The following is a 17,978-nucleotide window of genomic DNA, read 5'->3' on the forward strand; positions in this document are numbered from 1 at the left end:
GATTCTGACAGCGTAACGACAAGAAATAAAAAAAACTTATTAAATTCTCAACGGAGAATAAAATAATACTAAACTCTCAACTTTAGAGAAGAAAACTTTGTGGTACTAAGCCTAGTTCTCAATTCTCCAAGTCAAGTGTTATATGTTGGTGTCCATGAATGAATGGAAAAAGGACCTATTTATACTATTACAACTTAGACAAAACAAAATACTTGAGCGATGTGGGACTTTTGCTCGGGTGCAATCTGCACCGTTTGATCATTGATGGCCATTAGGATGATTTTGCTTTTCTCCAAGACATGTGGCGGCAACAGCTATTGGGCGAGGCCCATTTCTTTTCTTTTTTTCTTAACAATTAAGCTTGTGCTGGGCAGCACAAGTATTTTGAGGGGGTGGTGCACACGTGTAACTTGTATGTTGGACCATGCAGGTGTGGTCCTTATGGGCTGCACTTGTGTGGCCTTTTTCGTCTGTTTTTGCTCATTTTTAGTTCATTTTTGCTCCTTTCTTTAATTCTTGTACTTTTTATCTGTTTATTTAAAATACGAAAAATAAGTAACTATTTATATAATAAAATTTCGAAATCGAAATTAAAACATATAAAATATAATAGTAAATTAACTAAATAAATAACATATTTTTAAGTGTTATCACCTTTAACTACTCTCAAAAAAACCAACGAGTCACACACTAAGCATAGCAATTCCTTCACTATAAAATAATTCATTTTTTTATTCAATCTTATAAAATTTGTCATTTCTTCTTTAGGAATAAGCGTGTAGTAAGAATTCGTCATTTTTTTTTTAGCAAAAGATGGAACCTTAATATAGAAGGAAAATTTTATTTTATTAGTCGTTGTTTAATCAGCCCAATTCAGAAAAGGTCATGTTGTTCCTTCCCTAGCTAGTTGCTTCAACTTCCTAGTACATTCCACCTGCCAACTTCATTATTTTACTCACTCACAACGACCGACTTTACTTTTTATTTTCCTTTTACATGATCGCTTCGCTACTCATGCTAATGCAATAGCCATTTACTACTCAGACCTTCAAATATGGCTTCTTCATGGTTTCTCGTAATAATGCCTTTCAAATTCCTTCATCATGTCGCATGGTATGCAAATCATCCTTCTTCTTTTTTTTTTTTTTTTTTTTGAAAAAAACGCTTACAATAGTCGGTTTGATGGTGATTTGATGGTGATTGGAAAAGGGAGGACCACAGTTAAATCCTCCGATTGGAAGGGACTGAAATCACTTAATGCCATAACTGACTCCGAACCGTAGTGAAAGTTAAAAAACAACTTTTTAGGTTCATTGAAAAGTAAACATATTTGGTATATATTATTGACTAGATACATATTTTTTCGATTAACCTAAACAATGGTGTTTTTTTGTTTATAATAGTGACTCGAGGAAGTAATATATCTTCACATTATTAGCTTCATGTATAAACTAGTAGAAAGGTTTTGTTCTTGTTGATCCTTTTCACCTCTGTTTCAATGCATGCTAATCAACATTACCCTCCTTCTATTTTGTAGGCCTCTTCTTGCTCTGGTGTATCCTATGTAAGTTCTTGATATATGGGTTTGAAAAAGTTGCTACCTTTTAGATTATTGTTTGACTTTTTTTTTTGTTGTGATTGTGATTTTTGGATAGGTGTGCTTCCGTACAAGCAATCGAGACTGATTCCTATGAAGAAACTAAGCATTTGATCTCATATTGGATACTTCTTTCATTAATTTACCTCTTTGAGTATGCTTTTATGAGTCTTCTACCATGGTAAATTCTTTGCCCTCAAAATCTGAAATTTTATAGGGATTAAATACATATTTACCCTTACAATAAGTATAGTGTATGAATGAAACGACGGTAGGGGCAGAGAATAAGCTAGGTCGAGCCAGGCTTTGCAAGACCCCAAGACTGAGCTAGTAAAAAAAATTCAATGCTTAAGTTTGGCTTGTTACATGTCATAAGCTTTATTTTTAGGCTAGGGTCTGACTTTTTAAAAAGGTCTGGTATGACTTGCTAGCCTACTTAAAGACTTATTTCATATCTTTAAAAGACTAACGAGCTAATAAGCTAATGGAATTAAGCTTAATTTTGATGTTTAACCATCCGGAAGACAAGAAATGATTTTTTTTTTCCCAGATTTACCCATCAGAAGTACATGTGAGGGGTGAGAAAAGAAGCTCTCAAAGTCTAGTCTGACTTAGGATAGTTTACTTTATAGGCCCCTGTCGATTGATTTGACATATTCTCACCCCTAATTGGCTGAGTTTGATAAAACCACGGTAGCATACCACGATTCCGCCACACTCAATTAAAACCACGGTGACGCACTAAGAATTGACCGAGTTCATTTTTTTTCATTGAGAATCAGTACCTAATTGAACTTAAAAGATTAATCAATGCACTTTCTAAATGCCAAATTTGTAATTGAAAATTAGGGCATGAAATTCCCTCTAGGCTTCAAAACAGTTGCCATTTTAGTTGATGAAAATAAATGACTCCCTTTTGATTTGTTTCTTTTTTAAAACCAATTGGCAGAGTTTTAACTACTTCATCCCCATGATTCATATCAGGTTTCAGCTCTGGATGTACATTAAGCTAGTGTTCATCATCTGGCTCACCACACCGGACTTTGGACGAGCTTCTTATGTTTATAATAACCTTATTCGCACCATGAAATTGCAAATAGTCACTTGGAGGTTAAATAATAACTACTGGAGGAAGTGGTTTTTTGATAAAGATAACTTTTTAATGCATGCAGAGAGATATATGAAAGAGAATGGAACTGAAGCCTTAGAGAAACTCATTGCTAGCAAGGTAATTATAGCTAAATGTCCAAATACTAAAACTCTCGAACAATGGGAAGCATGTATGTATATGTGATATGTTTGTATATCTGCATTGGCAATTGGAAATTTTAGCCAATTCTTCTTTTATCCTACGGAAGAACACAATGTATATAGGGAAGTATGTGTGTGTATGTGAAATGTTTATATCTGCACAAAATTGAAATTTTTAGCTAATTCTTATTTTTTCCTATTGTAGAAGACAATGTGTAGGCCTGATGCAGAAGTGACAAATGAAATCATAGTTACTGATGATAAAGAAATGCTAAAGGTAAAAGTTTTGTTGTTAAGTCAGTTGTGACATTAATATAGTTGTTGTTACAAGTTATTGGATGAGTCAAGTCTACCTGTCCTAGTCTCATGGTGACATACTTAATGAGGGAGCTTGGTCTTTTGCAGACAAATGGAGAAGAAAGATTCCAAATTGAGCAAAAAGATATCAAAAATTTGGAGGCTATAGAGAAACAAGAAATTCTTGTTACCAAGCAAGTAAGACTTCATTCAAATTTACTCCAAGTAGAAATCTCCCAATGACAAATAAATATTTTAGGCTTGAGGCTTTCTAAGAGGTTATTTTTGAAAGGTTTAGACTTGCAATGCATAAAAATTGTTTCGTTGTTGACATGATTTTTGTTGTGATTTTAGACTTACTGTACTTCTATTTGAGGTGTTTCTGCATTTTCATCTAAAACTAAAATATAGTCACAATCTCCTATTTAAATGATTGCCATGTTGGTTGTATACAATGTATATCCACTCATATGACATTCTTTGAACTGTGTGAACTAGTTGTATCATTCTATGTTTTTTCTTGTACTTTTCAAAGTTTTCATTAATTCTACAATGATTGTTACTGTTTGTTCTGAATAGTGGATATTTTACTATAGTGTTCTTTAGTTTCTTCTTTTCTTTTGATAGCAAGGAAAAATGAAACTATATGGGAAACAGATGGTGATAAATGTGAGTGACGAAAAATGGCTGAGCAATTCTGAATTTTGCTATTTGTAGGCAATGAAAACAACATAATTTATTTTCTCAATTGTATGCATGAATAATAACCATAGTTTTATATTGAAAATTTCAGAAAATGTGTATTTTCCCAATTATATTGGGTCGGCTTGCATGAAGTACTTGGTCTCTATACTAACATTTGGATGTTGCAGGATATTCCTGTCATGCCTATAATTGAGCCAAGTCCACAGGCATTATCTGCCACAGTTGAAACCAAAGGAACAGAAGATAGTGACATAGCTGGTGGAGAGGTTCCTCAGAGTTCTACTTCTACAAAGATTTGGAAGCCAAATGATGATTTTGACTCAAGAAACCTTCCCCCAATAAGATTTGGAACTCTCTGATAGAACACAATCAAAAGAAGGTCAACAAAAACTCATTAAAATGCTTATGGTTATGAGTCTGATAGCATGCATAACTGAATTATGTAATTGTCAATTTCGACCCTGAAATTTTTTATTAATATAAAATAAAATCATGATCAAAAGAAAATAGTAAAACACCTTAATAACAAATTATGATCTAACATATAGTTTTATGAATTAATTTGCTATAAACAAGAAGAAAAACAACAAAAAGAATGAGAAAAAAGAACACATGAATGTTGAACTTACCGGAGCATTGGGTTTAATGGAAGATGATTGAGCCGCTGTTGAGAAATGGTAACTTCCCAAAGCAGAGATCTGAGGCATCAAAATCTTCAACTTATTTGCTGCAAACCCAATAAAAAAAAATAAAATTTTTCTTAATCAAAATCAAAATTTCAAGTATTTGATCGATCATCATCTATCTGGGTGTAAGAAAAAGAAGTGATTTGTACACTTACCTCGTTGAATGGAAAGCTGCGACATCCTCGTATGGTGGAGTGGTACTAGGAATTGAGTTTGAAGAAATTAAGGATGTTATGTTAGAGTTTGGAAGCAAAGACGAGAAACTGAGTCAGCATACACTCAGTGTAATCAACTAATCATTTTTTTTTTTTTTTATCATTAGTTTAATCTGGTTCGCCGGTCAGTTTTGACATCAAGTAGTTTCAGCCTCTCCATATCGCAATTGAGGGAGATCGAACCGCGGTCTTCCCTATCAAATTCAGCATCAATCACCACTAAACCAACCGGTAGTTGTTTCGGTACTTATTACATAGAAATGAATGAAACGGCAAATCAATTGACAGGTCAATGCATTGTGAGATTTTACCAAATCTTTTTCGTTTCAATTTAATTTTGATTGCTAGTAAGTAACAAAAAATATTTAATTTAATTATTTTTTAATTTTTAATTAATAATTCTTCCATTCCTAATCTTTTTGTCCTAACAAAATACTTTTCTGTATGGCTAACTAGCAAAATACTTGTACCAACAAAAAAAAACTAGTAAAATACTCGTGCATTCGCACATGTCTGACATTTAAGTTCGTCATTATATTAAGGTAGAAAATTTAATGTCGTAAAATATTGTTAAAATATAAGTGAAATTGTTGTACTTTTTATGTAAAATTTATTTAACCTATAAATTTATTTGGACAAAACTTATATGCATTTTTTTAGGTGCAGTTTTTTCTGTTCCTCTCACAAAAAAGTAATTATTTATATTTTTTTAATTAAAAAAAGAAAAAGAAAATTGTTTTTAAATAAAAATAATTTCCCCCCATGTATTTAGCACAGGAAGAACTGTGTATATGGAACTGTATATAAGTTTGGTCCAATTTATTTTATTAAAGTTATTGTCTCATGTAAATTTTTAAATAAATTAAAATGTTAAAATGTTTTAATTATTTAAATTTTTATTTAAAAGAAATAAAAAATTTAACTTATTGATCAATGGGCTCTATTTGGTAATGTTAGATTTTGAGCTTATAGCTTATTTTACTAATTAATAGCTTATTTTTCAAACGTTATTTCAAGTAGTTTATAAGTTTATAACATACTAGTTGTTCTTCCAATTTTACCCTACCATCTTACTTTAAATATTAATTAAACATATCATTTTTTTATATCATTTCATACTCTTTTTTTGACAAAAAGCATTTTATACTTATATAAGCTAGTTCAACCGCTAATTTTACCAAACACTATAAATTAAATCAGTTAACTTAATTATTCGCTATAAGTTAAAAACTAACTTATAAGTTATTCATTATAAATGTATCCGCTATTAACTAACTTATTTTTTACCAAATAAAGAGAATAATTAACATGCACCCTAATAAAAAAATAAATAACAATGACTTGCCCATAACTCAAGTAACGTAATAACATGCACACGTATGAAATGGTAGAGGATAATATTATATAAAATAAAATAAAATAAAAACAGTAGGATAAGTGTAACAAAAAAAAAACAGTAGGATAAGAACCCTTTTTTTTTTTTTTGACTAATGGATAAGAACCAATTTTATGTTCCAAAAAGGACGCATAAAGAATTTTCATAACATAATTGTGTGTATGCATATTTATATTGTATTCATCTTATATAATAATTTAAAAGTATTGGTCGATGCAAACACCAAAAAGTATTGGTCAAAATATTGGTAAAAAAAATCATCATTAAAGAATATTGTTAAAAATTGTCACCTTTAATTTTTTTTTATGAATTTTGTTACCAATCGGTGTATACCAATTAAACTTAATAACTTTTATATTTAATTCAATATTAATTTTTTTTTAGAAATGAAGTTGTCAATACTCCCTTCGTCCCTTAATATAATCCGCTTTGCAATTTTTCACGCTTATTATAAAAAATTAGTAGTGTAATAAATGTGTACTTTTTGGATATTACAATTACTATATTGTCCTTTGTGAAAAAATGTATTTGTACTTAACTTTATGTATTTCAATGCAAAGTAGGGTTATGTTTGAAAAAGTAATAATAAATGTGTCTAGGGAATTGAAAATGACTTATATATAAAAACAAATTTTTTCTTTAAAAGGGTGCTTATATAATTAGGAACGTATTTGGTGGTAGTACTACTACTTTGTAAACGTCAACGCCAAGTTGTAAAAAAATGTAAGAAATATATACACATTTGCAGTCATATTATTAGTGGTGGCAACATGTGCCAAAAATATGCAGGGCAAGGACTCAGAGTGATCAGAGAGAATGGAGATGGGGATGAGGGATCCGGATTTCGTGCTGTCGTTTTTTTGGTGCAGTCATGCGGTTAGGACATCTATAGCCGTTCGATCAAGATCAGACGATTATGATTTAAACTATTATATATTGACTGTGTTTGTTTAAACCGTCCGATCATGATCGGACAGCTATTAAACGACTGTATGGAAAAACGACTGCACCAGATCCAATTCCGAGGATGAGCCCTGTGGCTTCGCATTATCTGCATGGTTTAAGGTAGTCTTTAAACCATACATATATCATACAACACACGCCCATAAAAATGGCTGAGCAATTCTGAATTTTGCTATTTGTAGGCAATGAAAACAACATAATTTATTTTCTCAATTGTATGCATGAATAATAACCATAGTTTTATATTGAAAATTTCAGAAAATGTGTATTTTCCCAATTATATTGGGTCGGCTTGCATGAAGTACTTGGTCTCTATACTAACATTTGGATGTTGCAGGATATTCCTGTCATGCCTATAATTGAGCCAAGTCCACAGGCATTATCTGCCACAGTTGAAACCAAAGGAACAGAAGATAGTGACATAGCTGGTGGAGAGGTTCCTCAGAGTTCTACTTCTACAAAGAAGGAAGTGCAGAAAGAGTGGACTTGTGCTTTATGTTTGGTAACAGCACTGAGCGAGAGCATCTGGAATTCCCACCTCAGTGGAAAGAAACACAGGGCTTCTTTGCAGAAGCAAAAGGATGCAGAGGTGAGAAATGAAATCATAGCTACTGGTAATAAAGAAATGCTAAAGGTAAAGTTTTGATTTTAAGTGTTGTGAAATTAATATAGTTCTTGTTACAAGTTCTTGTATGAGTCAATTCTACTTGTCTCAATCTCATGGTGACATTTAGGCTTTGTTTGTGAATTGGATTTTCGAGGGCTAAGTCTATATTTTGATATATTGGATATTTCAAAAAATTAAAAGAACATGATATGAGAGATCTTTTTGTGCAGACAAATGGAGAAAGACTCCAAACAGAACACAAAGACGTAAAAGACTTTGAGGCTGTTGGGAAAAAAGAAATTCATGAAACCAAGCAAGTAAGGTTTCATTCATATTTCACTCAAAATAGAAATCCCCCGAAGGACAAATTAAAATTTTAGACTTATGGCATGCTAAGAGGTCATTTGTGAAAGGTTTAGGCTTTCCAGTACATTTAAGGATATCACACTTGTTTGAAGTATAGTTCTTCATATTGAATTATCCTCTTCCCTTGTATGCATTAGTATTAGCCATTAACCATATTTATATATTGAAAATGTTCAAGAAAAGTGTATTATTCCAATTATGTTGGGACGGTTGCATGAAGTGCTTAATCTCTATGCTAATATTTGGATGTTGCAGGATATTCCTGTCATGCCTAAAATTGAGCCAAGTCAAAATGCATCATTAGATTCAGCCACGGTGGAGACCAAAGGAACAGCAGAGAGTGACAAAACTGGTGGAGAGGTTCCTCAAAGTTCTGCTTCCACACAGAAGGAAGTGCAGAAACAGTGGACTTGTGACTTATGTTTGTTAACAATTACATGCGAGAAAAGCATGACTATGCACCTTAATGGGAAGAGACACAGGACTGCTCTGCAGAAGCAAAAGGATGCAGAAGTGAAAAATCAACCCATAGCTACTGATAATAAGGAAATACTTGAGGTAAATTTTTTATGTTAAGTGTTGTGAAATTAATATAGTTCTTGTATGTGTCAATGTTGCATGTCTCATTCTCATGGTGACATTTAGAATACTTAATGAGTGAGCTTCTTGTGCAGACAATAGAAAATTTTAGCTAATTCTTTTTCTTTTTTTCTTTCTTTTTCTCCATTGAAGAACACAATGTGTTGGAATAATGCAAAAATGACAAATGAAATCATCGCTACCGATAATAAAGAAGTACTAAAGGTAAAGTTTTGATGCTAAGTCAGATGTGACATTAACATAGTTCTTGTATTGTGTGAGTCAATATACCTGTCCCAATCTCATGGTTGACATTTAGAGTACTTAATAAGGGAGCTTACTGTGCAGACAAATGGAATAAGACTCCAACCAGAACACAAAGACATCAAAGATTTGGAGGCTATTGAGGAAAAAGAAGTTCATGTTACAAAGCAAGTAAGGCTTCATTCATATTCACTCACTCACAATAGAAATCTCCACGGAACAATTAACTTTTTTTGACTTGAGGCATGCTTCAAGATCATTTGTGAAAGGTTTAAACCTACAAACAAGTATATAATATATATAATGATATCACACTTATCTGAAACATAGTTATATGTTTAAAATGTTCAAAAAATGTGCATTCTTCCAGTCATATTGAGCCAGCTAATATGAAGTACTTCATCTCTATGATAATATTGGATATTGCAGGATATTCCTTTTATGCCTAAAATTGTGACAAGTCAAAATGCATCATCAGTCACTAAAGGAACAGCAGACAGTGACACAGCTGGTGGCAAGCTTCCTCTTAGTACTACGCACAAGGAAGTACAGAAAGAGTGGACTTGTGCTTTGTGTTTGATAACAGCTACAAGTGAGAAAGACTTAAATTCCCACCTTAATGGGAGGAAACACAGAGATAGTTGTGAAGCAGCTTTGAGAGCAAAGAAGCAAGCTGCTCTGCAGAAGCTGAAAAATTATCAGTCCAAAGAGGATGTAAAACAGAAGAGTTTTAGCAATAAGTTAGATTCGAGTGTCAAGAATGGAGATGGACTTGTTAACAAAGGGTCGAAGGGAACAGTAGCGATGCATCATAAGGTGCTAAAGAATCTGTCTGAGCCTGTTAGGATACATAATTCCAAATTAATGTGCTTAGTCTGTAATTCTGTCCTTCATTGTGAGGCCGATGCGGCCTCTCACCTCACCTAAATGGGAAGAAGCATTTGGCTAAAATGCAAAGCAATGTTGATAGTTTAAATAACCTTAGAGACACTGGCGTTGCTCGAAATTAAGTTGAAAGCTCCAAGCCTCATTGACTCATGTTTATATATCAGCTGTGTACATTAAATTGCTGCAGATGATTCTTATATGGAAATGCCTAATAGTTTCGAAAGTATTTGCACGAAAAACTTTCATCCTGTTTGATCATCCTGTCCGTGATTACTCGTCTTTTTTTTTTTTTTTTGTGATTATTTGTTATAGATAAGTGTAAATCTTTAAGCTTTTGTTTGCATTCATGGTAAAATGCTGTCACCGTGAGTTTGGCAATACATGATTTGAAGAAACTTGTGGATAAGTATTCAAGCTCTTGAGGATATAGGAAAATACTTATTTTTTTTTTAAAACAATTATTTGGTATTTTTATGTGTGTTCAAATTATATGTGCAAATACTCGGCGTACAATGCAACCACCAGCTAGTTTAATTTTGTTTTTCATCTCAGTCACATTGCAGTCGCTTATTTTTTTTTTATGAATTTTTCTATCATGTGCAAATTTGCGCATGTTAAGAAGTTTAAAATGATAAGTTTGTATTGAAACTTGTGTAGCTTATATTAAATGATTCATTTTTAATAAATAATTATTGTTTTTCAATAAAAATTTACTATTTTTAGTTGCTTTAACATGTGCAATATTGCACATGTTAGACAAGCCCTTTTTTTTATTTACACGGAGGTAGAGGATCGAACTCAGGACCTCATGCATACAAACCAAACCCCTCACTATAGCACCAAACTTAGTGGTTACATTGCATTCACTTATTGGATGATGGCGTTGCACTAAAATCTTACTCTCTAATAAATAAAAATTAATTTTTCAGATTCATTTTTTTTTTGTTTATAATGAGTGGGAATCGAATCCATGACCAATAACATACTACCCAAACCCCTCACCACTAGACCAAACCTAGTGACTTTATTTTTCAGATTCATTAAATAGTAATTGATTTGCATAAATCATCTTACGTGATGGACATAAAATACTTTAGCAGGGGAAATCTTGGTTCATTTGATTTGCAAAAGATAAATATCCAATAACACAGGATAAACATTTTAAGTATTATTGAATAAATTTGATCATGTACAATGGTGGAAAAAAATGTGATTGTGCATGGGATAAAAAATTATCATGTGATTTAGTGAAGAATAAAATTTCACTTTTTATTTAGTTCTTGGGTCCGTAGTTTGTTTAGTCCTAAAAACAGTTTTAATGTCAAACACGGTACAACTAAAATAATTTTAGTAAAATTGTCATATTCAATTCCTTATTTTTTAGTAGATCAAACTCACCCTAAAATGACAAATTTTTCAAAATAAAATAACGGTTATGCAAAAAAAGTAACTTTCTGTATGGAGGAAAACAATATTTTTTATATTGTCAAAAATAAAAATACTTTTTATATTTTATAAACCTCAACTACACAAATTTCATTTTTTTTTTTTGTGTACATAATTTCTGTTCTGGTAAAAAACAAGGGGGTTTGTATTATTGATCAAATGGTGTGATTACACTCAGTTCAATCCCAACAACCCTGGGAGTTTAATAAGTCAGAAAAATCCCCCCTTTACAAATGAGAGTATGGAGCTATTTATAGAGCTTCTAGTCTTCTTCTCCAAGCAAGGGTTCCTAAAAATCCGGTCCTTAGCATCTTCTTCGGTGGTATGGCGTGAAAATAGGGATGAGAACCTTGGTCTCCAAGTTATGGCGGTTGATACAAGGAAGGAGAAGATATTTTCAGTAACACAGAATCCACCCTTTTTGGCGTCGCCTTAGAGTTGCAGGTCACGCCCTAGCTTCTAATCGCCTATTGGGTATTTTTGGGTTTACTTGATTTGGGCTTATAATCCTTTTTTACTCTAATTGGGCTTACTGGATATTTTCTTAAGCCCATTGCCCAGTCCACAGCCCCCCAAGCACGAGGTCCAAAGGAATGAAGTGCTTGAGTAGGGTTCGAATTTTCCCTCTAAAACCTGTAGCGCGGGAAGAGTTTCATCACGTTCCTCCCCACTTTCTGGCGCACGTTCTTGTACTCCTGGACCATGTTTGTCAACCGCTTCTCCATTCACTGATACCACGATGGGATATTTTCTCTATAAAATGGAGTGTTTGATAGAATCAACTCGTCACATTCTCACCTGCTCTCTTGAAAGCTTTCCTTCTGCAGTATGTCTCCTAAAAGCCTTCCCTTTGAATGTGGTCAGTCTCCTGCTTCCCCCGTCATTAAACGACTCCGCCGTACGCTGAACCTGAGTACGGAGGACTTAATGGACGATTTTGGTGAATTCTCGGAGTTTGTCAAAGAACTTAATGATTATTGCTGGAGGTTGACCAAGGAAGAGAAACGTTTTCTTGACAGTGTGCTGCGTCTGGAGAAGGAAGTGAAGGATAGTGCATCCTTTGTGATCGCTGTGGAAAATGTGAAGGAGTGCCACGCCGAAGTCACTGAAGCTGTTGACAGCCAGATAGAGATTACAAAAGAGACTATGGGTGTGCAAGAGGAGATCTTGGGGATATGCTTCAATGAGGAGCGCAGAGTGGATGATCGTCTGGCGATGCTGAATAAGGAGATGAAGCCGCTGGTGAAGAGGAAGAGGGCTCTTCAAGGCGAGATTAGGGATGACATTGCTAAGTTGATTACCCGGCGCCATTCTTTGGTGGACCTTCTGGACAAACAAAGCGAACTAAGAGAGGATCTGAAGCCTATTGACGAGAATATGGTGAAGGCGAAGAGGGTGAAACGGGCATTGGAGGAAATGCACCGTATCGCCGTTGCCGATGCTGGTGAATTGGGGAGTTCTACCATGCCATGAAGTCTTTTGTTTGCTCATCTTTCCGTTTTGTGCTTTTCTTTCTAGTATTTGTAATTTGCTTCCGGATTTTGGGATCTTTGTTATTTTTATTCTGTTTCTTTGCTTCCGTTGTATTTCTTTTGTACGAATTTGAATATTTAAGCAATTTCCTTTACTTATGTGTTGCTCTTCTGTCCTTTTTAGTACCGCCTTCCTTTGCAGTCTTTAATAACTAAAATGGGTCAAATTTTGACTTCTTGGAAACGTAAAAGTGACATTTTTCGAGATGGTCAAAACTCGGTGGTTGCAACCGTTCAAGCATTTATTACTACCGTTAATAACGATGTTAAGGTTAAATATTGACTATAAATATCACCTGCTCAAAACTCGAATTTTTATCATCTTGTTTTGAATCTTTAAGATGGAAAATAATAATGCGAAAAAACCTGTTGCTAGAAGTACTCCGCCTCAGCGGAGGAAGAAAAGAGTTGAGGTTTCAACCTCTAACTCCGCTCGCTCCCGAAGGTCTAAGGATGTCAAAAAGGTGGAGGTTATCGTTCTTTCCTCGGATACCTCCGCTTCTGGTAGTGGTGATGAGGATTATGTTTCGTTTCTGGAGACCTATGTTCCTCCTGAGCTTCGTGCTTCCTCGTCCAGTGAAGAAGAGGGGTCCCGGGTCACCGTGGAATCCAAGATGACTTTCCCTGGGCCTGTGCAAAAGGATTCGGAGTCTGATTGATAGGATTTTAGGATTTCTCCATGTAGCCTTGGTTTCTCTTCGTTGTACTTTCCATTTTCTGCTAATAATAAAGATTTTTCTTTCTTGCCTTGAGTAGAATGCATTACTTTATGTCTTGTCTTTCCTTGATTTTTGGCTTTTTCTCGTTTGGCGTTGTTATGGATATCTTTGTTGCGCCCCAAAGGTGAATCAATCTTTTTATCCGGCGGGATAATTAGTCCTGGCGTGATCGTTTTATTAAGGGCGCCACTCTACCCGCCTGTAGGCGTCGTATTTAGTTATCTGACGATAAATCTTCTAAGGTTTATTCTCGAGATACGCGCTTTGACACGTACGTGATCTGACGATGAACCTTACAACTTCAAATTAACTGTTCGGAATAAAGTCTTTAAAATAGGGGTTTTACTCTTTCTTTTCCCTTTACTTCTTCTGCAAAATCTTCTACTCCCATTCCGATCCAGTTTACGCTCTCTTCTTCACTCTCTTGATAAAGGTTTTCAACGGTCTCCATTTTAAGACGACTTTTATCTCCCTGCTTCTAAGTTTTCCTCCGTTTCATAAGGTATTTCACTTTATACCTTTCTTCTTTTCGTTAATTAGGACTGTTCTGAGTAGGAACCCTAATTTTTCTAATTAGGTTTAGGACAAATGGTTATTTTGAGGGAGCTAGATGAGGATGAGGGGAGAGTTCCTATTTCTTCTCCTAGTTATCTCGAGTGGGCGCAACAAGTTCGTGCCCACTATACTAGGGCTAACGGCGTTCTTAATAGCCGGGGGTTTTATTCGGAATTGTGGGGTTTTGATGTTGGGAGTAGTAGTAGTGATAGTGATAGCAGTAGTGATAGTAGTAATGACAGTGATTGCGTCATAATCTCCCCTTCCTCTTTCACAGGAAAGCGGAAGAACCCCTGCCGAGATCTGGTCGTTGTTGACTACACTCCAGTCACCATGGAAGTTTCTTCAAAGTATACTAGTGTGGAAATGGTGAGGAGCTTTAGGAAAGCTGTCAAACTCTCTGATTCCCTTCCTCGTGAAGATTTGATTATAACCGAGCCCGTCAAGGAGGGCGAGTTCGTGTTTTTCCAGAATGTTACCCCGCCAGATTATTTCTATCTTTATACTGGCGTGATCCAGCCCCTCAATATTTGGCTGCCTTTCACTTCTTTCCAGGCGGAGATGTTGAGGGTTCTTAATGTCGCCCCCACCCAACTCCATCCTAATAGTTGGGCCTTTATAAAAGCTTTTGAGGTAATGTGTTCAGGTTTTAACCTGGATCCCTCTGTTGGTGTTTTCTTCTCTTTTTACCAAATAAAGAACCTAAAACCTCAATCTCTAGTTTCCCTTAGTAGTCAACCCAACCGTCGTCTCCTAAGCCTATATGCCTCCAATTTCAAAAACTTCAAAGACTCTTTCTTTCGGGTTCGCAATGATGAGAAATTTCCTGATCTGATGTATGATGAGGTTGAGGATCCTTTATTTCCTTTCTATTGGACCAAAAACCCTAGGCTTATCAAGGGAGCCATCTTTGAGGCTTTGAGTGATTTTGAGCAAGATACCGTCAACTTCCTTGATTCCTATGCCCTTATGGATACCGCTGACGTTCTTAGGTGTGAGGGTAATAGTGGCGCCTTGGAAGAATATTTGCGTAAGTGGTAAATTTGTATCTTTCTTTATTTGTTTAATGTTGATCTCGCCTCGTTACTAACTTGTATTTCTTTGCCTTCCTTGTTTTTGTAGAGAGAATGAGAACTATCTCGAATGAGGAAAGGTTGGCGTTTCTGGCAAAGGCTCGCCAACAGAAGGCGAGACCTGTTGCTACTGTAATTGATCCGTTGAAGCAGCTGCAAGTGGAGGAAGCTGCTGCGAAGGAAGGGCGAAGCAAGAAGAAGCATGAAGGGCGGATCCGTGTTGAGATCCCTGGGAAAACGGCTGCTGAAGCGGAGGGAAACGAGGGTGTTGCTCCTCCTCCTCCCAAAAAACAAAAATTAGAGAAAATTACTCAAAATGCTGGGGGTGCCGACAAGGGCAAAGGTGCGGCTTCCAGTTCTTCTCAGCCTCCTTCTCAAGACGCTGAAGCCGCTGCGTCCCTTTCCTGGAGCTCCTTCGATCCTCTGGAGTTTATTGAGAGAGGAGTAACCATGGTGGGTGACATGACTCGCTTCACCAACACTTCGACGGAAGACCTGAGGAAGAAAGCCTTAGAGTATGAAGTCAAGGGTACTCTCCTTAATTATCTGTTGACAAACCGCCAGGAGCAAGAGGTTATGGAGGCGAGGCAGAAAGTGAAGATGGTTGATGATAACCTCGCTGATATTGAGAAGAGGTATTCTGAAACTAAGGCGAAGCTGGAGGATGACATCAAAAAGTTGAAGGAAGAAAGGGAGGGCGAGGCGGAGAGGCTGAGGAAAGAGTATGAGGAGAAGCTGGCCAAGATTAAAGAAAGCTATGCCGCTTCTGAGACCAAGCTTAAAGAGAATGCTGCTGCTCAGGACGAGAAACTTTCTAAGCTTTCCAAGGAGAAGGATGAGGCGGTACTGTCAACCAATATGATGAAGGCTTCGCCTTTGCGATCGAGCAGGTCAAGTTGCTCTTTCCTGATTTGGATGCTGAGCGCCTGGGCGAGGCCGATGCAATGAAGCAGATAGTTGACGGAAAGCTCGTCCCTTATGTTCCTCCTCAGTGAATGACTTTTTTTTTTTTTGTTGTAATAGATTAAATTTTGCCCTTATGTGGCTTTTGTAACTATTCTGTATGCCCCTTTGTGGCCTGAACAATTTACCCTTTATTGGGTTTCTATTAATCCCTTTATTTACAATGATCTTCTTTCTTCATAATTTTGCGGATGAATTTTGCATTACGTTGTGAGGTGATGCCTTCTGTCATTCTCACCTTGGAAACTTTGTCCCTACACCGGTTATATCTTCGACATTCTATAATAATTGTGAATCGTTAAAAATACTTTATACCTGTTGTCATTTGGCGTTATAATGAATCGCCTTGCTTTGGTTGTGTGTAAGCTTCTTCTGGCGGTGTTGACAATTTCGCCTTTCTTTGCTGTATCTTTTTCTGACGTACCCAACTCGTAAGACTTACAGGTAACGCCAAGGCTTTGCAACCTTTTTAATTTTTCTTTTTCTGACGTACCCAACTCGTAAGACTTACAGGTAACGCCAAGGCTTTGCAACCTTTTTAATTTTTCTTTTTCTGACGTACCCAACTCGTAAGACTTACAGGTAACGCCAAGGCTTTGCAACCTTTTTAATTTTTCTTTTTCTGACGTACCCAACTCGTAAGACTTACAGGTAACGCCAAGGCTTTGCAACCTTTTTAATTTTTCTTTTTCTGACGTACCCAACTCGTAAGACTTACAGGTAACGCCAAGGCTTTGCAACCTTTTTAATTTTTCTTTTTCTGACGTACCCAACTCGTAAGACTTACAGGTAACGCCAAGGCTTTGCAACCTTTTTAATTTTTCTTTTTCTGACGTACCCAACTCGTAAGACTTACAGGTAACGCCAAGGCTTTGCAACCTTTTTAATTTTTCTTTTTCTGACGTACCCAACTCGTAAGACTTACAGGTAACGCCAAGGCTTTGCAACCTTTTTAATTTTTCTTTTTCTGACGTACCCAACTCGTAAGACTTACAGGTAACGCCAAGGCTTTGCAACCTTTTTAATTTTTCTTTTTCTGACGTACCCAACTCGTAAGACTTACAGGTAACGCCAAGGCTTTGCAACCTTGTTTTTGGTTCAGCGCTCACATCTGAGTTGATCTTTAATAAAGATTCAGAGCTCAAGTTTGAGATAACCATTTTTATTGATTCAGAGCCCGTAACTTAATCAGGTTGACGCAAATATTTTGACATGTGCAAGAAGATATAAACCACTAGAATTTTGAAATTCAATGAGCCTCGATAAAAACCCCAGTTAAAACAGGGGAAAAGAGTGTCTCATTGTCTTTTTATTCATTTATGAAAACGGTTCTTATACATCATTAAAAATAAAGCTAAAAGAAGAGAATGGTTTTACTTATTCTTCCATCAGTAACATGATGCCCTGCGATTAGCTGTAGTAGAACTTTAAGTTTGCTACGTTCCACGTCCTGGGGAGGATTCTTCCTTCCATGGTCTCTAGACGATATGCTCCTCCTTCGAAAGCTTCTTGGACCCGAAAGGGGCCTTCCCAGTTTGCTGCGAACTTTCCTCCTTTATCCTTTCCCATAGGTCTTTTCAACACTAAATCGCCCTCTTGAAAGCTTCTTTGTTTGACTCTCGTATTGTAACGCCTAGCGGCCCTTTGCTTTATGGCGAATTCTCTGAAATGCGCTCTTTCTCTTCTTTCTTCGATCATGTCTAGGTTTTCTTCCAAAGCTCTGTCGTTCTCTTCCTGCGTCGTGGTTTCTCTGCGCCAACTAGGAGGATTTATTTCCACCGGGATCATCGCGTCTGAACCATAGACCATTGTAAATGGCGCTTCTCCTGTCGAGGATTGGGGAGTGGTGTGATACGACCAGAGGATGGGTGAGATG

The 17,978-nt window shown here is 36.0% G+C and overlaps 1 long non-coding RNA gene and 1 pseudogene across 1 annotated transcript; one reads left to right on the plus strand and one right to left on the minus strand.

Moving 5' to 3' along the window:
• The first annotated feature begins 683 nt into the window (after window positions 1-683).
• Window positions 684-17,978, plus strand: part of LOC123912783 — a 73,854-nt pseudogene continuing 56,559 nt past the window's right edge.
• LOC123912796 lies at window positions 3,856-4,841 on the minus strand. Its single transcript, XR_006811458.1, has 3 exons — window positions 4,692-4,841; window positions 4,480-4,577; window positions 3,856-4,205 (listed from the first exon to the last, which is right to left on the minus strand). It is a non-coding gene; the product is annotated as an uncharacterized LOC123912796 (long non-coding RNA).

This window comes from Trifolium pratense, linkage group LG3 (genome assembly GCF_020283565.1).
Source record: "Trifolium pratense cultivar HEN17-A07 linkage group LG3, ARS_RC_1.1, whole genome shotgun sequence".
NCBI classification, from domain to species: domain Eukaryota; kingdom Viridiplantae; phylum Streptophyta; class Magnoliopsida; order Fabales; family Fabaceae; genus Trifolium; species Trifolium pratense.